General features: G+C 37.1%; 1 long non-coding RNA gene and 1 other non-coding gene across 2 annotated transcripts; one reads left to right on the top strand and one right to left on the bottom strand.

Annotated features, from left to right (window-relative positions):
- Positions 1–22,276: 22,276 nt before the first annotated feature.
- Positions 22,277–22,383, top strand: LOC130457672 (U6 spliceosomal RNA). The gene has a single exon (XR_008916964.1). It is a non-coding gene; the product is annotated as a U6 spliceosomal RNA (small nuclear RNA).
- Positions 22,384–23,816: 1,433 nt separating this feature from the next.
- On the bottom strand, positions 23,817–24,242 carry LOC130457005 (uncharacterized). Its single transcript, XR_008915942.1, has 2 exons — positions 23,995–24,242; positions 23,817–23,881 (listed from the first exon to the last, which is right to left on the bottom strand). It is a non-coding gene; the product is annotated as an uncharacterized LOC130457005 (long non-coding RNA).
- Between the last annotated feature and the right edge of the window lie 2,323 nt (positions 24,243–26,565).

Raw genomic sequence — 26,565 nt, 5'->3', positions numbered from 1 at the left:
GTGTAGACCAACATGTCACACTATATACCAATATACACTCAAAATGGCTATAGGATTTAAATATAAATGATGATACCATAAACACAATAGGGAAGCATGGTATAGTTTACCTGTCAGATCTTTGAATGAGGGTAGATTTTATGCCCAAATAAGACAGAGACCATTATGAGATATAGAGAAGATAATTTTGATTACATTAAATTTAAAAGTTTTTGCACAAACAAAACTAATCCAATCAAACTTTGAGGGAAAGCAGAAAGTTGGGAAAAAATTTTTATATAAGTATCTCTGACAAAGGCCTCATTTCTCAAATGATTTGATACCTGAGTCAAATCTATAAGAATACAAGCCATCTTCCAACTGATAAATGGTCAAAGGATATTAACTGGCAGTTTTCGGATGAAGAAATGAAAGGTACCTATAGTCATATAAGAAAATGCTCTGAATCAATATTGATTAGAAAATACAAATTAAAATAACTCTAAGTTACCACCTCACACCTATCAGATTGGTTAATATGACAGAAAAGGAAAATGGTAAATGTTGTGGAGGAAGTGGAAATATTGGGACCCTAATGAACTGTTAGTGGAGTTGTGAACTGATCCAACCATTCTGGAGAGCAATTTGGAATTCTGTCCAAAGAGGCTATAAAATTATACATATATTTGACCCATAACACAGCTAGGTATTTATCCTAAGGAGATTTTAAAAAAGGAAAGGGACTTATTTGGACAAAAATATTTATAGCAGTTGTTCCTGTAGTGGCAAAGAATTGGAAATTGAGGGGATGTCCATCAACTATGGAATGGGTAAACAATTTGTGGTATCTAATTGGGAAAAATAAAATATTAAAAAAGAACTTTCATATTTATTATTTCATTTGATCCTTCTGAAACTCTATGAGGTGGTTATAGTCAATATTTTATATCTGATTTATAGATGAGTAAACTGAGAACCATAGAAGTAAAGTGAGTTGAATAAAATAAAAAATGAAAAATTAATGGAAGCCCTGGGACTAATAAAGCATTCCAGTTCCTTATCTTACTGTTGTTGTTGTATTAATTTAATATTTTTTTGGTTAAAATAATCACATTCTTTCCCTTCCTCCCGTCCACCCACCCTTTCCACAGCCCATGTGCAATTTCATTGGGTATTACTTGTGTCCTTGATAAGAACCTATTTCCATGTTGTTGTTTGCATTAGGATGTTCATTTAGAGTCTACATCCCCAACCATATCCCCTCGACCCATGTATTTAAGCAGTTGTTTTTCTTTGGTGTTTTTACTCCCACATTATTTCCTCTGAATGTGGGTAGTAATTTTTCTCATAGATTCCTCCAAGTTGTTGAGAATCACTGCATTGCCACTAATGGAGAAGTCCATTACATTTCATTGTACCATAGTGTATCAGTCTCTGTGTACAATGTTTTCCTGGATCTGCTCCTCTCACCTTACTGTTGTTGTTGTTGTTGTTTTATTCTATTGCCTATGACCCAATGAACCTCCCCCAAGAAGATGACTCCTATTCTGGACTAATATGGATTTCAGTCCTAAGGAAATCTGACCCCAAAGAAAGGATGTGATTTGATACTCATAACAACCTGGCAAGCATGATGCTATTATTATCTTCATTTTTATAGGTGAGGAATCTGAGCCAGAAGGGGGTTAAATGACTTCCTCAGGGCCACACAGCTAGAAAGGAGTTTTTTTCTCATGCATTCTCATCCATTTCTCTGATGCAATATCCCCCCCCCACAAAGAAATTATAGGGAGAGTCTCTGCATCAAAGTGTAGGTAGTCAACTGTTGTGCCTAGGGTCTCCCCTAAAAAGATTTTCAGTGGTTCCATCTAGAAATGGCAGCATACAAGGTTGTTGTCACTTATAGGACAATTTTTATTTTGTCCACCACAAAAGAAATAAATAGAAAATATAAAAGAGTCATAATTATAAATTAATAAATAATTAAACAAAGTAATAGCCCATCCCTTATTTTCACTGAATGAGGACCAGAAAAGAGTTCTTGATGGTGGCTGCATTTGAATCTCCCTCCCTAACTCCAAGCATCTTTCTTGCCAGAGTAGCCCTGCTGCTTGGGATTATTCCATTATAGGTTTTAAATATAGGTTTAAAATACTATTTATTTATTTTTAGCATTCTTTTCTTTTTAAATGTTGAATTTCCAAATTCTATCCCTCCATCCCACCCCCTCCACACCCACTGAGAATGTAAGCAATATGGTACATGTGAAATCCAGGAAAATATATTTCCATATGCTATCACTCTCAGTTAATGAGCCTTCCTTAGATTTTAGATGCTTTGCCTCCACAAAAAGAGCTACAATAAATATTCTTGTACATATGCGACTTTCCCCCTTTCTTTGATCTCTTTGGGATAAAGATGTAGTATTGGTATTGCTGGGTCAAAGAATATTATATAGTTTTATTGCCTTTTGGGTCTAGTTCCAAATTGTTTTCCAGAATTATTGGACTAGTTCACTACTCCACTAATAGTTTATTAGTGTACCTTTTTTCCCTCCCTCATCCCTTCCAGCATTCATCATTTCTGATAGTTTATGAGGTGACAGCTCAGAATTGTTTAAATTTACGTTTCTCTAATTGTGGGAGAGCTTGATATTAATTTGATTTTAGTTCAGAGGGTACTCTCTTTCAAAGAATGGACAGGCTCCTGTGTATGTCTTTAAAAATAGAGAAATGTATTGAGTTGAAAGGCCAGGAGGCAGGTTCAGGACCAGGACCAAACTGGCTCCCTGAAGAGAAGGAGGTCAGGATTTTTATATCCTAAAGGAATAGGGTCTACATGATTTAGAAAGCAAGGTGAGAAAGGCGACAAACCAGGGGGATAGACAAGGGGGGTTAGGTGACATAGTGAGGTGCCTTGGAGTCTGGGGCAAAAGCACATGTATACATCATTTATGGCATTCTGATCAAGAAGGTGGGTGAGTTGCCTATCTTAAGGAGCCTAGTGATGTTTGAGATGCAAACAGAAGGTATCCCTCTGTGCTAAGACTCTTATCATAAAACTAGAGTAAATGCATCTAAGACAAGAGATTTTGTTTAAATAAATAAATAAAAATAAACAAAATCTTTTTTTTTTTTTATTCAGCCATCTCTTTGGTTGTGCTAGGGCCAGTTTTCTTCAGCTAGCACTCCAGGGGTATAAGACTGAGAAATTCATCATGTAATCTTTGACCTGGGATTCCTCTAGACCTTAGAGTCTAGGTATTTGGAGTGTCCAGGGCATCGTGTGTCCCCATCTCAAAATTAGTAGTGATTTAGAGAATTTTTTTCATATGACTCTAGATAGCTTTGATTTCTTCTGAAAACTACCTGTTTTTGACTTTTTACCATTCATCATTTGGGACATGGCTCTTATTTTACAAATTTGACTTAGTTCTGTAGTCAATATGTATTTGAGAAATGAGATTTTTATCAGAGAAAGTTGCTTTAAAAAATTGGCTATTCCTCTATTGTCACTGGTACTTTTTGGCCAAATGTAGTTTTCCATCCCTTTTAATTAGGGTTATTTTCACTTTTGTTTTGTCTAAGATCATGTTTGCTACCCTTAACTTTTTTTTTAATTTTATAATATTTTATTTGATCATTTCCAAGTATTATTCATTAAAGACAAAGATCATTTTCTTTTCCTCCCCCCTAACCCCCCATAGCCGACGCGTTATTCCACTGGGTATTACATGTGTTCTTGATTCGAACCCATTGCTATGTTGTTAATATTTGCATTAGGGTTTCCTTTAGAGTCTCTCCTCTGTCATGTCCCCTCAACCGCTGTAGTCAGGCAGTTGCTTTTCCTCGGTGTTTCTACTCCCACAGTTTATCCTCTGCTTATGAATAGTGTTTTTTCTGCTGGATCCCTGCAGATTGTTCAGGGACATTACACCGCCACTAATGGAGAAGTCCATTACGTTCGATTATACCACAGTGTATTAGTTTCTGTGTACAATGTTCTCCTGGTTCTGCTCCTCTCGCTCTGCATCACTTCCTGGAGGTTGTTCCAGTCTCCATGGAATTCCTCCATTTTATTATTCCTTTTTGCACAATAGTATTCCATCACCAACATATACCACAATTTGTTCAGCCATTCCCCAATTGAAGGGCATCCCCTCGTTTTCCAATTTTTGGCCACCACAAAGAGCGCAGCTATGAATATTCTTGTACAAGTCTTTTTGTCCATTATCTCTTTGGGGTACAGACCCAGCAGTGCTATGGCTGGATCAAAGGGTAGATATTCTTTTGTTGCCCTTTGGGCATAGTTCCAAATTGCCCTCCAGAATGGTTGGATCAGTTCACAACTCCACCAGCAATGAATTAATGTCCCTACTTTGCCACATCCCCTCCAGCATTCATTACTTTCCTTTGCTATCATGTTAGCCAATCTGCTTGGTGTGAGGTGATACCTCAGAGTTGTTTTGATTTGCATCTCTCTGATTATAAGAGATTTAGAACACTTCTTCATATGCTTATTAATAGTTTTGATTTCTTTATCTGAGAATACCCTTAACTTAAAAAAAATTCAGCTAATGCATTTTACATTCCATTTAGCCCTTTTATTTTAACTCTATTTGTATTTTATCAGTTGTGTCTCTTATGAACAACACAAGGTTGGATTTTAGTTTCTAATCCATGGTTTTCTATTTTCATTTAATGAGTGAGTTTACGACATTCATATTTATAGTAATTAATACTATTTATTTTCTTCCCATTTTCTTTTGTTCCTTCTTCTCTCTTTTCTTATCTTGTTCTTCCTCAAAAGTCTATTTTCCTTCAAGGCAATGCTTCCCTTAATCTGTCCCCCTTTTTATCATTTACCCCCTCCTTTCTTTTATCTCCTTCCTTCTTATTTCCCTATTGAGTAAGTTATAATTCTATATACAACTGAATGTGTATATATATTTTTCTCTCTTTGAACCTATTTTGATGAGAATAAAGTCCAAGCATTATTCTCCCTTCCTCAGGTTTCATATCTATCTATCTATCTATCTATCTATCTATCTATCTATCTATCTATCAACTTTTTTTTGAGGAATGGCTCATATTTTAAAAATAAATTTGACTTAGTACTATAATGAGTGTAACATTTAAGAAATGAGACATTTATCAAAGAAACTTTTATAAAAATTTTGGATATTAATTTATTTATTGTCTATTATACATCTTAGCCAAATGTAATTTTTCTAGCCTGTTCTTGACTTTGAACTTTAGGTTAAAGTTGGACTCTGATTACCTGGGGGTAGGGAGGCACTATCTGAAGCTTCAGGCTTTTTTGTACTGTGATTTTTAGAGGTAGTTCTGGGAAGCTGCACATTTTTTGTGCTTCCAAAGTGTTATGATCCTGGGAAAGGTATGGTCCCTGGTGTCCTGGTTTGGGCTCTGGTCTTTACTGAGATAGAGCTCCTGGTCCTTTGAAGACAGAAATGCTAGTGCTCTCTTTGTCTTGGAACTGTGGATGAGGGGCACTACTCTCTTGTGATTGATCCCCAGCACTCTGTTCCTTTCTTCCCTAGAACTGTGACCCATAACTACATATGGGCAATAGAGTTCCCAATCACTGAGTCATTGTGCCAGGCAAGAGTTCCATGTAATCTTTTTCTGACCAGTTTTTCCAACCCTTTTACTGTCTGTGGGCCAAGAGCTCTTGAATCTGCTGCTGATGCTCAGGCTGTTGTTGCTGCTGAATCTGGATGAACTTTCATGTCAGCATCATAAAAATCTTCTGCTTACCTCCTAAATTTTCTTAGATCAGAAAAATGTCTTACTTTGACTTTTTCATGTGTCTATTGCTCCAAAATTTGATTTGGTGTTTTATTTTCAGGTTATTTGGAGGGGAATATTGGGAGAGCAGCTGAACTGCTTCCAATCCACCACCTTGACTCCCCCTAACCCTACCCCACTACAGCTTTACTCCCTTAAGTGAAGACTTTGTCAGTTGTGAAAATGGAATTCCTTAAGCATCTATTACATAGTAACAAGAGAGGCAGTGAATAGTAGTATAATATAGCCTAAAGTTGAAGTCAGGAGACCAGAGTTGATATCCTAACTATCACTTTCTAGCTATGTGACCTAAAGTTTAATCTCTCTGAGTCTCAGTTTTCTCTTTTGTAACATTACAAAGTTGGATTGGATGATTACTGAAGTCCCTTGAGGATCAGTTAGGTGGCGCTGTGGATAGAGTGCTGGACTTGGAGTCAGAAAGACTCATCTTTCTGAGTTCAAATCCAGCCTCAAACACTTAATAGCTATGTGACCCTGGGCAAGAAGCCTCAGTTTCTTCATTTGTAAAATGAGGAAATGGCAACCCGCTCCAGTATCTGCCAAAAACAAACAAACAAACAAAAAAATCCAAACAAACCAAAAACAACTCCAAATGTGGTCACAAAGAGTCAGACAGGACTGAATAACAACAAAAGTCCTTTGAACTCAGAGATTTATATATTTGTATATGGGAATTTGTCTCCTCTTTTCTGTGGAATTGTAGGTAATTTAGTTGGCTTTGTCAAGTGGGTCAGTAAATAAGATGAATGGACATCATTAAGGGATTCCAAAGTGGTATTGGAACCAGCTGTCACTGACTTTCACTCAAGTTCCTGGTTCCCTTCATCGGGGCTTGAGAGAGGGATGGAAATAATGCATGCTTTTCTAGACTATCTTTAGTACCCAAGGATAAGGACATATTTCCTGAAATTATAACCCTTTAGCAACTTTTCCCAAGGCTTGGGGTAGATTAGCTGTCAGTTCTCAAACAATTGAGCAATTAGAAAGCCCATTCAAAGAGCTCTTCTATTGAGCTAACAGGTTTCCTGTGGCAGTGTTCGGCAGTCCCAGTGCTAGTGTTGGTATCATCACAAAAAAACTGGATGAATCATCAGTGGAATGCTAAAGAAATCACTTCAGTCAAGGATTTATCAGAGACCTTAGCAATTGCTATCAGGTTATAAGAAGACTAGTATAGTAGGATGGAGTTAGGTTGTGAAGAACTTTAAATGCTAAATAAAGGAGTTTATATTTGATTCTGGACATAATGGGAGCAGCTGGAATTGACTGATGGGAAAGGTGGGCAGTAATTGACATGGTTAGATGTGTGATTTAGGAAGAATAATTTGACCTATGTGGAAAATAGATTGGAATGAGAAGAGATTTGATTCAGGGAGACTAACCAGAAGACAATTGCGATAATTCAAGTGTGACTTCTAAGCTGTGTGACCCTGGACAAATCACTTAACTCCCATTGCCTAGCCCTAACCACTCTTCTGCCTTGGAACCAAAGCACAGTACTGATTTTAATACATAAGGTAAGGGTTTAGAAAGTAGTTCTGGTGTGAGATGATGAAGGATTATCCCAGGATTGTGGCATTTGTCAGAGAAAAAGAAGGGGGAATACATAATGTTATGGAGATAAAATCAATAGAACTTGGCAACAGATTGGAGCCGAGGGGTGAAAAAGAAGAGCTGAGGTGGATACCTAGGTTACAAGCCTGGGTGACTGGTGCTACTCTTGACAATAAGAAAGTTCAGAAGAGGTAAGAGTTTGAGGAAAAGATAATGAGTTCACTTCTGGATTCTTCCAGTTCAATATATCTATAGGACATCCATTTCAAGATGTCCACTAAGAAGTTGAAAAGAGTCTAGAAGACAGGAAATATGGATAAGTAGATCTGAGAATCATAGGCATAGAGATGAAAATTGAAGCCCTGGGAGCTGATAGATCACTGAGTGAAACAGAGGAAGAAGAGAAGGGGATCCATGACAGAACTCAATGAGATACTGATGGCTAGTAGACACAGGCTGGATGAACAGCCAGAAAAAGAGACTAAAGAGTGATCACACAAGAAGAACATTAACAAAACATGAATATGAACTAATAATAATTTACATTTATTTAGTACATAGTAGTTATTTAGTGATTTCAGTCATGTCTGACTCTCTATGACCCCATTTGGGCTTTTTTTTGGGTAGAGGTTCTGGAGTGGTTTGCCATTTCCTTCTCTAGCTCATTTTATGCACGAGGAAACTGAGGCAAACAGGATGAAGTGACTTGCCCAGGGTCACACAGCTAGTAAGTGTATGAAGTCAGATTTGAACTTAGGAATTTTCTGACTTTGGCTCAGCACTCTGTGCACTATGGAGCCACCTACCTTCTCATATAATACATGATAAATGCTTAATAAATACTTACCAGCTGATTATATAGTTGTGTTCTTTATAATAGACTTGTGAGTAATTTAAAGTATTATTTATTTCCACTTTAAAAATGGGGAAACTGATCTCCCGAGAGGTTAATTGGTTAATCCCTTGGTAGCATGTGAATTAGACAGAATTTGAACTCAGATCTCTCTTAACTTCTAGTTCATTCTAGCCACTCTAGTCAACAGATAAATGATGACTTGCCTCAGTTCTGCCACCAATCGCTTTTGTCATCTTAGAATTAGTTCTCACTTCCTTTCTTTGGATCTCAATTTCCTCATTTAAAAGTAAAAGTGTTGGATAAAATTTTCATTCAATAGTTCATTTAAGGACAATTGCTGCATTTCAAGAGTTTATAGTTTAGTAGAGAAAAAATTATAGTAAACTATAATAAATAACATTAGAGGTTGAGAGAAAGTCCTACTCACTTCCTGTCATTACTGCTGACGTAGACAGGATATAAATTGGGTGTAGCTCCATCTCTCGCTCTCTTTCCTTTCTGTTGCAGCTTTGGTGGAGTGGAAATTTTTGAGCAGGCAGAAAAATTTAGTCACATGGTACTGTTTTTGTTAGATAATAAACTTAATAAAAAAGAATACTTGAAGTGTTTTAGACATTAATTTAATTCTTATAGTAATAAGGGAAGATCATAAAGGAAAGGGCTTTTGATTTGGGCTTTAAAGTATGGTTTGGAATTCAACTGTCAAAGGAGAAGGAGGACATTCAAGGCATAGAAATAATAAACAAAGGCAGGGAAGCAGAAGGGAATATCATACATTTGGTAGACAGAGTCAAGTTGTTTGCTGATGTTCAGATGACCTGGGCAGCTTGATCATACAGTGGATTCAGTTCTGGGCTTTGAGTCAGGAAGAAATGAGTTCAAATCCAGACTCAAACACTTACTAGCTATGTGATTCTGGGCAAGTTACTTAATCGTTTTTGCCTCAGTTTCTTCATCTGTAAAATGAGCTGGAGAAAGAAATGGCAAAAGCCTTCAGTATTTTTGCCAAGAAAATCCCAGAACTGGACATGACTGAAAGGACTAAACAACAAAAGCAGATGACCTATGGTTTCTAAGGTCTCCTTTAATTGTAACATTCTATATTTTTGCTAATATTGAGGTAGCATATTTAAAGAATCAGATACTATAGAGCAGGACTTAGAATTCCTAGGTTCAATTTGCTGCATTTTAATTATTAGTTTCTTCTTATACTTTTTATTTTCTGATTTAAAGAAAAGAGACAAGCTTTTAAATTATAATTTACAATGTAGCAGGTGTAAAAAACTCCTATATTGTATAGATCAATAGTGAATAGCTGATTTTTTTTCTGCATAGACACAAAATGTCAAGTTTTAACACATATTCTGGAGTATCTCTAGTCCCACTGTCTTTCACAGCTGTGGCAACTGACCTATACACTATGGTGTCTTACACTTTACAACATGCAATATATCATTGCCTGAAATTATTTATTGAGTATCTTGAGAAGTAATTCATCTAAATGGTTCATGAGAGTAGCAGCCATAGTACTGAAACCATAGACAGTAGGGGAAATGGGCCCTGCAATAGAGAATCAGTATATATTTGATAGGTTTGCCACCAATTAGCCATGTCTCTCCCCTATCTGAATCTGTTTCCTCCTCTGCAAAACAATAGGGTTAGATTGGATGGTATCTAAGATGCCATCTAGCTCTGACAGTCCATTTTGCATTCTGACATTCTATAGTGTCATCTGACGTTGTATATACATTCAAAGATCCTTCCCAGTTCTACCATTCCATGTTCTAGGGTCCATTTCAGCTCTGACATCCTTTGTTTTATGATTCCAGGATTATTCTCTCCAGAGTCTCCAAATAAAGAGGCTAAATAAAAAGCAAAATATATTGCATGTTTGGATCAAGATTGGACAGCTACCAACACTTTGTAGTATTAAAATGAAACACTAGAATGAGCACATCTAATTAGGAGCTGCCTCTGGAGAAAGAGATGAACTATCCTTGACAACATGGCCTAAAGAATAACTTCTTCTGTGGACTTCTTATCTCTTTTTATTGTGGTCTGTAGGTGAATGCCTTCAGATTTATTTCCTCTTCTGGACTTCACTCCTTTATCTCCTACAACTTTTAAGGATCAGTATTTTCTGCCCTAGGGAAGCTAGATGGTACAGCCTGTAAAGCACCAAAGTCAGGAAGATACATCTTTCTGAGCTCAAAATCTGGTCTCAGAAACTGACTACCTGTATGACTCTGGACAAGTTACTTAATCCTATTTGCCTCAGTTTCATCATCTGTACAATGAATTGGAGAAAGAAATGGCAAACCACTCCAGTGTCTTTGACAAGAGAACTCCAAATGGGATCCCATAAGAGTTGGACACAACTGAAAAAGACTCAACAAAATTCTCTACCCTATATTTGTTATTTAACACCCTTCTCAGCCTTTAATGCTGACCTCAAATGCCACCTCCTTGATGCCTGCACTGCTGTTTCCAATCATAAGTGATCCTTTTACCTGTGAAATGTTTATTACTTTGCTCTTCTCATATTTTTTGACAACATGATGGAGTAGAAAAAATTCTTGACTCGGAGTCAAGAGAACTGGAGAATTATGGCTTCAGCAGTCATTTGTATAACTATTGCTAATTTACTTTGCTCATCTGAGTTTTAGTTTCTTTATCTGAAAAATGGGAATAATGATATTTGGACTATCTCCCTCACAGTGTTGATTTGGAAGTTCTTTATAAAACTTAAAGCACTATAGAGATGTGAATAATAATAATAATTATCTTGTTTTGCTATTACTACTATACACATATAATCTTTCTTACTAGATTATGAGTTTACTGAAACCAGGAAGCAGGTCTTATTCACTTTTCTTGTTCTCTGAGTATCATATCTTGTGAAGTGTCTGACCAATATATAAAAACAGCACAAGATTGTCAACTTTGAATTTAGTGATTTGAAACATTATTACATATTTTTCTGGCAATGTGAATTTATTGTTTCATCTTTTTCTCCATTTACCCTTTCCCACACACGTATCATGCCCCACACTTATTCTCCCTTAAAAAAACTATTTCTGCTAGTAAACATGTAGGATATCCTGCCAAGCTTCCTTTATGAGACCTCTTTTGTCATGATACCAAAACTTGAGAGAGAAAAGGCAGAGGCAGAGAGTAATGTAACAATATTACTAATGAATGTTGATAAAATGTTTTAATTGTGGGAGGAGGGGAAATATACAATCTTAAGCAATATATCCAAAAAATTTTTCTTGGTCAAAAATTGGAGTTATGCCTGTGATACAAAGAAAACATTTGCTGTAATTGATCATATAAATAGCAAAACAAAAACATTGAATTAAGTCCTGGGTTCAAATTTCAACTTTGGAATTTCCTGTTTGACCAAGGGCAAGTCACATTACCTCTTTTGGACTCAGTTGAGCCACAGTTTCTTCCTCTTTCAAATGAAAGGATTAGCCTAAATGATGTCTAAGCTCTTCTTAGCTCTATACCTATCATTCTATAATCTTATCCAGTTAAAAAATATTTTTTTTGTTTAATTTTTTTACTTTTTCCCTCTTATCTAAACGATGTCTATAATCTGGTGATTGCAATAAAGTCTTCTCTTTAAAAAAAGGAATTTATTCTCAAAAGATCAGACCAAAAGTAAAATAAAGAATCACTTACTAGAGAGAGGGTGATCCAGAGAAGTGAGAGAAGAGGAGAGAGCCAATTGCCTCTAGGAATAGAGAACTCACCATTTTTTCAGTGACTATTATTTTTTGAACAAAGGTAGATTAGTAATTCTTTTAAAGATAGTAATGATGTCCTTCTTGCCTGGAATGCTCTTCCTCCTTATCTTTACCCTCTAACTTCTTTTAAGTTCCAACTAAAATCCCACCTTCTACAGAAAGTCTTTCCTGATCTCCCTCAATTCTAAAGCCTTTCCACTGTGATTAACTCAAGGGTATCCTGTATTTAGCTTGTCTGTGGTTGCTCACATGAGAGCCATTTTCCCCATTAGAATGTGAGCTTCTTAAGAGCAGGGTATGTCCTTTATCATTTTTTTTGTATCTCTGGTATAGCACAGTGCTGGGCACTCAGTAGACACATAATCAATATTTATTTACTTATATTTTAAACCTTTACCTTCCATCTTAGAATTAATACTGTGTATTGGTTCTAAGGCAGAAGAACAGTAAGGGCTGGGCAAGGGGAATGATTTGCCCAGGGTCACACAGCTAGGAAATGTCTCAGGCCATATTTGAACACAGGATGTCCCATCTCTGGGACTGACTCTCAATCCACTGAGTCACCTAACTATGCCTGTAATCAATATTTATTGATTATTTGACTTATGGCACAGGAAACAGAAAAGAGTAAGATTCAAGAACTTTTACAGGGATCTAATTGAGAAGACTTGTTTACTGACTGGATATGAGAAGTGAGGAAGAGGGAAGTAAGAAGAGTTAAACATAATATGAGGTGTATCAGTAGCATAATTGAGACAGAAAGTAAGTTCATTTCAGATCACTAATTTAGAATTTCAGGACACCTTAGACATATTTTTTGAATTTTGTCACTTTATAGAAGGAGAAACTAAGTCTTCTTAGAAGAAGTTAACTTCTTCTTGCCCAAGGTCACTCAGGTAGTCAATATTAGAATTCAAATTCATATTCTGCTACTCTAAGTTCTTTGTTTTTTGATTCAATCATTCTTGGTCAAGGTCACATGGCACAGTGGAAACTGGAACCTGGGTCTTCTAATTTAGAATCATTTTCCTTTCTCATACAACACAGAGCTTCTCCAGCATAAGCCATAATCAATGACATTCCTATTTAGCCATCCCCTTCCCTTCTTTCTTGTTTTTTTTTCTCAAATGAAATCATTCTATATTTGCCTGGTACCATGTTGGACAGTAGGTCCAGAATATTTAACAGCTATGTGAAAAAAATTAATCTTTTCTTCTGTATGAAATCCCTTTAGATTCTTTCTCATTAGCTGTTGAAAACAAAGATTTAAAATTTCCTTAAAGTTTAGTCACTTGGAGTTCCATTAGTAACAAAAATTAAAGAGATTGAAAAGCAAATTCAATTAGTAAATTTGTAACTATTATTTGAATAAATTATACTTTTAAATTATATATAACTCAATGCCAGTTTTATGAATAAATTTTCTAAGCTAGCAAAATTATTTTAGATCTAGTAATACAATTGGGAGTTGCAGAGTCTCTGTAATCTGGAAAATTCATATAAAATTTTTTGACCTTCCCTTCATACCAGAGAAGAATTCTGAATTTTTAATCTTTCTTTTATGGGACTTTATAGTACCTCTTATGAATTACTAACCTTTTAAAGATATTTCTATATTTCCAACCTTTGTGTATTATCTGCTGACTTTCATGTTCTTTTTGTAAATTTTAACATTCTAATTATTTTAATGTAGAAAATGAAATTCTGTATATTTATGATATTAAAAGATAAAACATGTTGATATTGTACACTATATACATATATTTTATGCATTTCTAAACTTTTCTGTGTTGTCTATTGGCCTTTGCATGCCATCTAACAATGCCCCCCCCATTCCCATTTAATTTCTCATGCTGACCTATGACCTATCAAAAATACAATGGGAAAAGTCAGAATGGGAATGGGAAACCTATATATATATATATATATATATATATATATATATATATATGTACATATATATATATATATTTTGAAAAATATTGAGTTTTTTTTCATTTCCCCAATTTTTTCCTTCATTTCAAGGGAAAAAAGAATATTTTCCCCCACAACTGACCTTTTTAATCAGTATTTAATTCTGTCTCCCACCCAGCAATTACTTGCCACATACTCTTTGTTTTTGTTTCCTCTTATCTCTTTTGGATTGGAGGCTGAGGGGTTACAAGTCTCCCAAAGAACTCTTGATTTTGTGGGGTGATTCAAACCTGATCTTCCTTCTTGTGGAACAAAGATGCTTTGGCAATGTGGCATAGCAAGAAGATAGTGGACAAAATACTAGGCTTAGGAATCTTGGATTTGAATCCTGGTTGTGCCACTTATTTCCTCACTAGTCTTGGGAAATTTATGTAACTTTTATGTTTTGTTTTCCATATCACTAAAATGAGGAAGAGATTAATGTGGTTTTGAATTCTGCCATTCTTTGGTTCTATAAGTCTAAAACTTGAAAGGAAATATAACGTCAGTCACTTTGTAAATTCTCTCTCCCTTTTATACCTCTAGCAAGTACTATATACATGTAGATAAAATATGTAATACCTATATATATATATATATACACATATATGTATATCTCCACCCTTAAAACTCAAAGAGCCATTTGCATAAGACTCCTATTGTTAGAATTAATTATTTAATACTGTATAAGCAGCAAAGTTGGTGATAACTTGAGAGAAGAGAAATTCTGTTCTTCTAATTTCAAGAAAGAAGATAGTTCTAGACTCTCTTCATGTTGCTGAAGGAAAAGAAAAACTCCGGGAAGAAGGTGACATGTAGGAGATCCACCACTTTGCTCATGCCCCTTTTCTTAGCTTACCACACTAAAGACTAGGAAATTTCACCTTGGTTGATATCTAAGACTTTCTTTCTCTTGGGAGAACATGAGCTGTTGTCTCACTCCCAATGAGAGAATTCATTTATTTTGTCTTTGGCATATTCTCTTCTATGTATACCTTTTCTTATTTCTATTCTTCTACCAACTTGGATAAATAGATTTACTTGTTACTTTTTAGGTGTTCATTGTAGAACTAGCATTTGGTAAGAAAGATTCAAATCTTGGATATATAGCTTGGAATATTCCTTTTCTCATTAAGGGATGGTAATCAGGAGCTCATCTTGATCCTAAAAAATATTTTCCTATGGCCAATAATATTTAAGGGAACAGCTAGAAATAATTCTAGTCTCTCTCTGAGGAGGGCAGAATTGGTGAGTCTCTAGCCCTAGCCTTTTGCTTTCCATTCTGGAAGGAGTCAAAGTCTCACTTGGAAAATGGTGGAGGGAAGAGACTCTAGAGATTTCTATTCTTGACTCCCTGAAAAGCTACATATGGTCAGACTGACATGGATACATATAGCAAAACAACACCAAAACAACATATAACACTATGCCAAGCCCGCATACCTATATGGATATATACACTTGTGTTTGTATACACATATACATATTTGTATACATACACATATATATCTATATGGAGGATATTGAAAACCATTTGTTTATTAAAATGTATTTTCACTGTTGAAATTTTCTCTTTTTGTTCACTTTTCCTATCTTAGTTTCTTCTTTCCTCATATGGAATAGCAATGGAGCTTTCTGTCTGTTGGTGTTAGTTTTCTTCCATATTTCCTCTGGTCAGAAGTGATTTCCCGCTATTCATAACTATTCTAGAATTGGGTGTCTCTTACTGAATTTTTATTTTCTGCACTGAGTACACATCTCATATCACCCATTAGATTGTAGGACATGTAGACAAAGACTGTGTCCTAATTAATTAATTTATTGCATCTTTCACAGCACTTAGTATATGTTCTCAAAGAGTAGGTGCTCAATAAAATATTGAATCAATGAGTAATAAATTGAAACCACTTTAAACTATACTTAAAAACTCAGGATTTCTGTTTAAATGTTGTAAAAAAAAACCCAACTTTTATTACAACTCTGATTTTGTGCTTGGAAATCATCTGAAAGAAGGCAGTCTGTAACCAAGGCAGACTGTGAAAGTAAGAGCTGTTGCTAAGGGAACCAGCTGAGAAATTTATAATGTTTAAACCTTGCTATTGTATTTGAATTTCATATAACACCTACTAGAGCAGAGAGCAGCTAGAGATTCCTGTTGGGAGGGGAACAATTCCTCTCTTCTTTAAATAGAGTGGAAAATTACTTCCTTCTTTTTGAAAAAGATAGCGGCCCTAGGGGCTATACTGCTGGCACAGAGATGCACCTAGGGCCAGTAATCTTTCTTTTGGATTCTCTTGTATAAATTCAAAGACAGAAAATCTTGATATGGTGGATCATAGAATAGATGCTGTTTTTTCATTCCCTTTGGTATTTCTTCTTTAGTTGTTAGGAGAAATAGTACAGAATGCCTGTATCTTTGCAGGGAGATTCAAGGATTAAGGCTTTAATTCCAAGAGAAGCTACAAAACCAGGGCAGAACAGTGACAGAAAAGAGCCCTGAGTTTCTCTCTTTCTAAGGAGGAAAAAAGACAAATAACACAAGTGATGTTTGCTGTGGGTCTGATCAGTTCAGGTTTCTGTCTCTGACAGGGTTAGAAGGGTACAATCTGGAAGGGTCTGCTTAGTTCTAACATTTAGGGAAAATTTGGTGATTAAATCCTATTTCTTTCTATCTATGTCTGCTATGACTTCTTAGATTTTAAGTTTCTTTTCTTTCAGCCTTCATGAGAATGAAGTTTTGAGTAGGAAGAAATCTGATCTTAATCTGTTATTACACAGCTATTTTGTCTCATCTTCTTGCTCACATAGGTCATGACTTTCTATACTTCCTGCAGCTTCCTTCTGTGTCTCTCTTAAGGATGACCTGTATACAGCAATGGAGGTGTGTGGGGGTCTCACAGGACTCTGGAAACAAGAAAGAGCTGCTTTTGGAGAAAGATATGAAAGTTAGAGGATCAATGTCCTGAAATAAATGATCCCAACTCTAAGCCATAATGCTACAGGAGGGATGGAGAAAATGTCAGGCAATGGAGAGGCAGGCTACAGAAGGCAAGGGAGAAAAATGAAGAGTAATCATTGGGTTCTTGAAGAAGATACCCATAACCACAGTATAGAGCAGTTTGGGTGGTGTCTACATTAAGGGGTCAAGTTGGACCAAACAGGACTAAGTTCTGTTTGCCAATCATTTTGCCACTCCAGCACTATAAATTTGTTCACTTTGTCTTGGCATTTATGTAGCTGCAGGAGGCTATTATCTTGTCAACAATGTTCTACTGCATTGACATTATCTCTTAATTACACAATTACTTTATTATGTACTGTACTTGTAGTAATAAAATATCTGAAGTACTTCTAGCTCATTCTGGATTTTTTTTTAAAGACTCAAGTCAAACCAGTTTTATAAGCATAAAATGTCAGAATTTGAATGGACTTTAAAGCAATGATTATTAGAACATAAGACACTTCATATCAGAACATAGGATGTTAGATGGAACACAAAATGCCAAATCTGGAAAGGAACCGAGAGATCATCCAATATAATCACCTCATTTTATAGGTGGGAAAACTGAAGCCTAAAAAGAATCAACTTGCCCAATGTCACATAGGAGGTATGGGCAGAGCTAAGACCAGAACTCAAATCTGCCTGACTTCTTCATTCCCCTTGTACCTTTGCTTCTGCCCTTCTAGACTTTGCCACCAGGCCTCAGTGGTTTTCTAACCCTGGAAGTTTCCTCAGACTCTGTGGTCTGGAACATACTCCTCATCCTTATAGTCCTCTTCTCCCATTGGCGAATTTCAACTAGAACCTTCATTTTGAGGAAGGCCCAGGTCAGCCATTGTTCATTCCTCTCACAGCTTTGCTTTCGACTCTGAAATTATCCAAAGTGCTTTGCATGGTTACCTTCTTTCTTGCTTTTTTAGCTCCCATTTATGTGTTATCTTCAGCTCCAGGAGGGCAAGAACTTTCTTTTTTCTCATATTTGAATCCTCAGTGGAACCTCAGTCTAGTGCCTGGCACATGGTTGGTATTTAACAAATGTTTGTCGTTTTTCATTTACTAATCAGGCTCAATTTCTCCTTTCCACAGAAGAAATTAAACGTTCTCAGATTCCTACATGGTGTTCATTGTGGTGAAACCTGACCCTTCTCCATAAAAGATCAAAAATATACTCAGAAGGAGGAGGAGGAGGAGTGTCACTTTTCTAGAAATACTTTTGATGGAAGCACTGTCCTAGGTGCTGGGGATAGAAAGACAAAAGAAAGTCTAGATTTTGAAGTAAATCCACAGGAAGCTTTGGGCAGCCAGGCATGAGAGCAGAGCTCTGGTCCATGGAGGAGAGGGACAGAGGTAGGAGTGTGTATACATGTGGTTCATTATGAATATGTGTGTGTGAGTTTGGTCTGCTTTCCTGAGCATGTTCAGACTTGAGTCTATGTCTTTTAGAGTTGTTTGTATCTCAATTAAAATAATGCAGAAAATCAACTTTTATTTTGAAATGCTGGAGAGACAAGAACTGCAAGTTTTTTTTTATCTATTAAAATGTCTTGTTTTATATTCTTCACTGCTCACTGTTACTACAGCCACCCTCAGTATCTTTGTCAATGGGTTCTCTACTCCAACTGTACAAGGTTCCAGAGATCCCCTTTTTTGATAATACCAGTATGACCTTGGGCAAGTCACTTGGCCTCAGTTTCCTCATATGTAAAATAAAGGTTTAGACTAGATGACCTTCCCAAATTTATCTTAGATCTAAAATGTCCTGATCCAGGGATGTTGGGTTCTGAGTGAATGACAGTCTTCTCCTATCTCTAACTGACTCAGGACTTTGGAATGGCTGTTTTCTTTCCTTTTAATCCTTACCTTCTTTTTAGAATTAATAATGAGTATTGATTTTAAGGTAGAAGAGCAGTAAGGGCTAGGCAATTGGGGTTAAGAGACATGTCCAGGCTCATACAGTTAGGAAGTATCTGAGACTAGATTTGCACCCCATGCCTGGCTCTCTATCCACTGAGCCACCTAGCTGCCTTTCTGGAGTAGCTCTTCAATGCAGATCTGATCATACCATTCTCTTTCTCAAGTAGTTACAGTGGTTCCCTGTGGCCCCAGGGATAAAACAGATGAAATTCAAACTCTTCTTTTGTCCTTTGGCTAAGGCTTTTCATAACCTGGCTCCTCCTCCCTTCTCTCCCTTCATGCCCCTACATTCCTGCCAGACTGACTGACTTAGTGTTCCTCCCCCATGACATTCCATCTTACACCCTCATGCCTTTGTACAAGGGGCTTTATGGAATTCAAGGAGTCTAAGGTTAATCTAATATGTCCACTGTCCCATCAATTAACTCAATATTACAGGACATGAATCTGTCTCAATGGGAACCTTCCACTGAAGAAGACATGTACCTTAGCTCCTTGCTCAGAGGACACACCAGTCTCTTCTGATGGATGCCCAGTGATTAGGGGTATCTCCTGACAATCATTTGACTTTAGCTCAGAAAGATGAGCTCTTTTTTTAAACCTTACCTTCTGTCTTAGAATCAATATTAAGTTATGTGTTCTAAGGCAAAAGAGTGGTAAAAGCTAGGCAATTGGGGTTGAGTGACTTGCCTAGGGTCACACAGCCAGGAAGTGAATGAAGCCAGATTTGATTCCAGGTCTTCCCAACTCCAAGCCTGGATCTGTATCCATTGTACCACTTGGATGCCCCTAGGAAAAGTTCTTGTTAGAGAAATAGCCCTCCAGAGGTATCTAAGAGTGAGCCATGGATTGGATCTAACTCATTACCATCTATTTCACCAGTGAAACAAAGAGGCGAAAAATTTCTTTCTTCTACTTTTCACCAGGAGCAACTTAAAACAGAATCACCTGGCAATGGTAGGCATGTGCTTGTACATGTCCTAAAAAAAGGAGTTCCTGGATCTTTGAGTCCTAGCTGTCTTCTACATTTTTCTCTTTCCTTTGGTGAGCATAGATCAGCCTAGACACTGAGCCTTGGGCACTACCTCATGAATAATCCTGAATTTGATAGTATTTTAAGCTAGAGATTTTCTGAGTATGGGAGATGGTCACTGGCTACACACAGAGAGAAATATAAAGGAAAGGTCTGCCATCAGGAGGAACCACAGCTGAAGGATTAGCCTTAATATAAAGGACTAGGAGATCGCCATCTTGCCAGCTAACCACGAGAGAGATATGAGTTACCCATTCAGTGCAGAAATAAGATAAGCAAGAACATCAGTGTAAGGTGTCTTTGTCTTAAAAATTTTTTTAACCCTTACCTTCTGTCTTAATATCAATTCAAAATCAGAAGAATGGGATGGACTAGGCAATCAGGGCTAAGTGACTTGTCTAGGGTCACACAGTTAAGAAGTGTCTGCGGCTGGATTTGAACTTAGATGCTCCGAACTCCAGGCCTGTTGCTCTCTCTACTGTACTACTTAGCTGCCTCAAGGTGTGTGGTTTTTTTAAATATTCTAGGGTAATATAATTAATGAATTTTTCAAGTATTTTATGTTTTCTATAGGTCTCTGCATCCATGAGTCTAGACATGACTAGAATTTATATAGTTTCTACTTTGTGCCATGCACTGTGCTAAGCAGCTTACAAATATTCTCTCACATCCTTACCACACCTCTGGGAGGCAGCTGCTAGCTGCTTGTGGAGTGAGGAAAACAAATATCTGATACTCTACACACAGCAGAGAACCTTATTAACCACAGGTTGAAAAACCTTGGACATGACACATGCCTAATCTGAATTTTAGAAACTTGAACAGTTTGGTGTTCAGGCTCCAGGATTGGTCCTGGATCTGTATGAGCATGGACTTATTTGGGGGCTCCTGGGACTTGGACATTAACAGGCATTTCCAGAAACATTTTCCCTTCTGGTTTTCTATTCTTAGGGTCCTGAATTCCCTTCAAAGCTAAGCTCAGATGACACTTGAGGCTTTTTTGGATCCTCCTAGTTTTTAGTGTCTCTCAAATTATTTTGTATCTTATTCTGTATATATTTTGTGTTTGTATATCTATGTAGATATTGTGGAATATCTTCCCTCCACCCTCTACTAAGTATAATATAAGGTTTCTGAAGGCAGAGACTCTTTAATTTTTGTCTAGGTTCAGGGCCTGGAGAATAGTAGGAACTTAAGTACTCATTGAAGACAAAAAGGAAGGAAGGAAATAACTAAGGAAGGAAATAACTAAGGAGGGAGGGAGAGGAAGAAAGGAGGGATGGGAAAAAGAAGGAAAGTATGAAAGAAATGGAAGAGGGGGCAGCTAGGTGGCTCAGCAGACTGAGAGTCAGGCCTAGATAGAGGAGGCCTAGGTTTAGAATTTGGTTTCAGACTCTTCCTTGTTGCATGACCCTGGGCAAGTCACTTAATTATTGTTGCCTAGTCCTTATTGCTCTTCTGCCTTGGAACCAATTCACAATATTGATTCTAAGACAGAAGGTAAAGTTTTTTTAAAAAATGAAAGAAAGAGAAATGGAAGGGAAGAAGGAAGGATGGAAAAGTGGAACAAAGGAAGGGAGAAAGATATGCAGAGGGCTCTCATATCCCAAGCCCTCCAGAATTTGGAAGAATGATACTCTTTGATTCCCAGAATCTCAAGGATGGAGTATAGATGTGGGATATTTGGGGGTGGCTCTATCTCCACTCCAAGTAAAATTTCAGTGAACTCTTAACAAAACAATATCAACCTTATCTTCTGTTTAAGAGTCAATACTATTGGTTCTAAAGCAAAAGAGTGGGAAGGGTTAGGCAATGGGGTTTAAATAACTTGCCCAAGGTCATACAGCTAGGAAGTGTCTAAGGCCAGATTTGATTCCAGGACCTCCAGTATCTAGACTTGGTTCTCTTTCCACTGAGCCACTTAGCTTTGTAGCAATTATTTTAAGTATGAACCCAGTATTCTCAGGGACTAAAATTGTATACAAAGGAGTGTATTTCCATTGGGTAGTGGTGTTTATACTTTTATAACTTTTCAGTAAATATTTCATTTATAAGGTTAATTGATGTTAATTGATTAAATGATACTAAGGTATTTATCACTGAGTCAATCAAAAATATTGGGGACATATGCACCATAATTGGGGACTGATACTAGGAATAACTCAAACAATAGAGACTTACTGTGATAGTTTTGGAAAGATACTTCCAACTTCTCAGGGGATGCTCTTAGATCAATGAGGGTAAGATGTAGTCTTGTTCTGGGAACTTGATTTTCCAGGAAAAATTGAAGTTGAGATTAGAATCCATAGAGCCTATATAAGAATCATAGGATTTCCCTAATGTGAGTTGGGGTTGCTAGGTGGTGCAGTGGATTCTGCCAGGCTTTAAATCAAGAAGACTCATCTTGTGCTTGCTTTGGAAGCACATATACTAACATTGGAATGATACAGAGAAGATTAGCATGGTGTGTGTGCAAGGATGACATGCAAATTTATGAAGCATTCCATATATTTAAGCAAGAAATAGAAAATGGTACAAAATGGAAAATGAATAATTTTGATTACATTAAACTAAAAAGTTAGTACAAACAAAACCAATTAGACCAAAATTGGAAGGGAAGCAACAAATTGGGGAAAAAAATCTTTATAACAAAAACCTCTCACAAAGGTCTTATTTCACAAATATACAATGAACTAAATCAATTGTACAACAAAATCAAGCCATTCTCCAAATGATAAATGGTCAAGGGACATAAATAGGCAGTTTTCAGATAAAGAAATCAAAACTATCAACAATCACATGAAAAAGTGTTCTAAATCTATGATTATTAGAGAAATACAAGTCAAAACAACTCTGAGGTACCAACTCACACCTAGCAGATTGGCTAATATGATAGCAAAGGAAAGTAATAAATGTTGGAGAGGGTGTGGCAAAATTGTGACACCAATGCATTGCTGATGGAGTTGTGAATTCATCCAACCATTCTGGATGGCAATTTGGAATTAATGCCCAAAGGGCTTTAAATGGCTGCATGCCCTTTGATCCAGCCATACCACTGCTGGGTTTGTATCCCAAAGAGATAATAGGGAAAAATACGTGTACAAAAATGTTCATAGCTGTGCTCTTTGTGGTAGCAAAAAATTGGAAAATGAGGGGATGGGCTTCGATTGGGGAATGGCTGAATAAATTGTGGTATTTGTTGGTGATGGAATACTATTGTGCTCAAATGAATAATGAACTGGAAGAATTCCATGTGAACTGGAACAACCTCTAGGAATTGATGCAGAGCAAAAGGAGCAGAATCAGGAGAGCGTTGTTCACAGAAACTGATACATTATGGCACAATTGAACATAATGGACTTCTCTATTAGCAATAATGCAATGATAAAGGACAATTCTGAGGGACCTATGAGAAAGAAAGCTATCTACATTCAGAGAAAGAATTGTGGGAGCAGAAACACAGAGGAAAAACATTTCCTTGATCACATGGTTCAATGGGGACATGAATGGGGATGTAGACTCTAAATGATTACTCTATTGCAAATATTAATACTATGGAAATAGGTCTTGATCGATGATACATGCAAAATCCAGTTGAATTGCTTGTTGGCAATGGGATGGGGGAGGAAAGAGAAAGAATATGAATCATGTAGCCATGGAAAAATACTCTAAATAAATAAGTGTTAAAAAAAAAAAGAAGTCTCATCTTCATCTGGCCTTGAACACTTCCTAGCTTTGTGACCCTGGGAAAGTCACTTTACTTAGTTTGCCTCTCATTTCCTTATTTGTAAAATGGACTGGAGAAGGAAATGGCAAACTACTCTAGTATCTTTGCCAAGAAAACCTCAAAATGAGGCCATAGAGTATTGGACATGACCCAAACAACTGAATAACAAGAATCTGTGAGTTATTGAGTCATCTACTTTAGTGACTTGGTTCATTGATGGAGAGTAGGGAGATTTAATTTAATTCAACAATCCAAGGGCACAGTCATTCCTTCAGTAATCTGTTCTAAAATATAAAAATAAAAAATATTTTAAAAGCAGATATTCCTCATCCCTTTTCCCTCCTCAGCTTTAGAATGCTTCCAGAAGAACCAAAATTCACAGGAACTCAAATGCTACCTGGTCTGTCATTTAAGCCAAAATGCCCCATGTTGCTGCAACTGGCATTTTCAAGCTGGACTTAGTCAGGGGAAGAGAGTTTGTTCACAGTTGGTGTCCTCCGACACAACACTCCTCAGCTTGAAGGTCTGACCTTCAACAGTTTCATTGTATGGCCTCAAACACAATCATGACCAGGCTCCCACAGTGAGACACACAGAGATCTACACACACACAAGCAGGAATCCAAAGACCTCTGAAGCACACAGACTCACATCTACCCACGATTGTGATCACACACTGAGGCCACATACATGCACATGGGCACAGATTCATGCCTTGGCACATATGAATAAACAGAGAAACACAAGCCTTCATGCACACACACATACAAACAGATAAGAACACAGAACATGATGTAATTTCAAACTATTTAGTTGATTTTTTTTTCTCTTGATAGCTTCACTGGAAAATGAACAAAAGAGGGAGCTAAGGCTGAGCTAATACCCAGGAAATCCTTGGCCAAATTCGCTGTTGGATCTTTGAGAGACTGCCTGCCTGGGAAGGAAGGGGAATATAACATGGCTTGTGAACTGACAGAGATTGAGGAAAGAGACTTAGTTGAACTCAACAAATGTTAATTTGATTCTTACTCTGAGCCAGGCAGGCAGCTATGTGGCTGAGTGGCTAGAGTGCAGGACCTCAAATCAGGAAGACTCAATTTTCTGAGTTCAAATATGATCCACACTCCCTAGTTGTGTGATCCTGGTGAAGTCATTTCATCCTGTTTGCCTCAGTTTCCTCATTTGTAAAGTGAGCTGGAGAAGGAACTGGCAAACCTCTACAGACCCTGTACCAAAAAAGCCCAAATGGGGTCAGAGAGAGTTGGACATGACTGACATGACTAAACAACAAGAGGAGTCATGAACTATGCTAAATTCTGGAGAGGCAAATATAAAGAATTTTACATTTTACTTTGAGGAACTTGGGTTGGGTTATTAGTGAGCAGACATGGACTTTATTTTTTTTTAAACCCTTGCCTTCTGTCTTAGAATTGATACAAGTTTTGGTGGAAGAGCAGTAAGGTCTAACTATTGAGGTTTAAGTGATTTGCCCAAGCTAGGAAGTGACCAAGGTAAGATTTGAACCCAGTCCTCCCAACTTGAGGCTTGGCTCTCAACTCACAGAGTCACCTAGTTGCCTTGAGACACAGACTTTATTTTATTTTTTTAATTTTATTTTTAAAATCTTTACCTTCCATCTTAGAATCAACTACATATTGGTTCCAAGGCAGAAAAGTGGTAAGGGCTAGGTTGTGGGGGTTGTGACTTGCCCAGGGTCATAGAGTTAGAAAGTGTCTGAGGATACATTTGAACCCAAGACCTCCAGTCTCTAGGCCTGGCTTTCAATCCACTGAGACACTTAGCTTCCCCAAGACATAGATTTTAAGCCCAAGGAAAATGGTCATACCATGCCAAGACCCTATTGATCTGTATTGGACTGTTAGCTCCTTGAGGTCAGGTATAGCACTTTAGCTAAATTTTGTATGGATATGCTGCATTACCAGGCATTGTGTTCTACACCCAACAGATGATTAATATAAAAGCTTAGTATAGCACATCATTTCATATTGGGTTGTATAGCACAACTAACACCTAACTTCAAGTCAATATCTGCTATTCAGTAGCAAGGAGGTTCCCCAGAAGACTCAACTAGAGGGTTGTCAAGAAAAGACATAAAAGGAGGTCCTTCTGAAAAGTAATACTAATAAGGTAAGTAACTAGCTAAGTAGGGGAGATAAGGGGTGTCAGAAACAGAGAATTGTTTAAATAGAAAAAGGAGTATTTGAGAGAAGCAGACACAGATTAAGGGAGGAAAAGCCCTGACAGAGAGAAAAAAGAATTTACTTAATTAGGCAGATTAAAAATACAACCTCTTAGCACAGCTAAGTGGATGGAAATGCAGCAAAGTAAGTGAGAGCTGTCATATTTCCCAACCATTGGAGGTTCAGCTACATTCTGGGGGGAAGGGGTAATCATGATGGGAATTGGAGAAACATCCAGCTGGAAGTATCCCATTGTAGTAGACAGAGCCACCAGAGGATATGGGTTCAGATTTCATCCCTGCTATGAAACAATATGTAAGTTTTCTGAGTTTCAATTTTCTATTTATAAAATGAGGAGATGGGACTAACTTTTCACTAAGATCCCCTTTCTAGCTCCAGATCTTCTCTGTGGCATTGCTTCTGCACACAGGAATTGCTCACTCTTTTAATCTCTGCTAACAATGGCAGGTTGGATTCCCATGGAGTGGTGGACTCTCTTCTCCTCAATATTCTAGGTAACAGGCTGTAACTTCTGACACCTGTCACCATAAAGCCTCCCCCTCAAAATTTGATGTACTCTACCAAAGTTAATTAACCAACTGATATCACCCCAATGCTAGTTGACCAATGGATGTCAATTAAGTTTTATAAGGGGATATTTACTAAGAAGTAATAGCAAGGACAGAAGCATAAAATTATTCCCATAAACTTGTAGGTTGGGAATTGGGTACACTTTCCCTTGGGTAGATGAGGCTTAAACTCACTTG

Source organism: Monodelphis domestica, chromosome 2, assembly GCF_027887165.1.
Source record: "Monodelphis domestica isolate mMonDom1 chromosome 2, mMonDom1.pri, whole genome shotgun sequence".
Lineage (NCBI taxonomy): Eukaryota > Metazoa > Chordata > Mammalia > Didelphimorphia > Didelphidae > Monodelphis > Monodelphis domestica.
The sequence above is the reverse complement of the archived record's forward strand: the minus strand, read 5'-3'. Positions and strand labels throughout refer to the sequence as shown.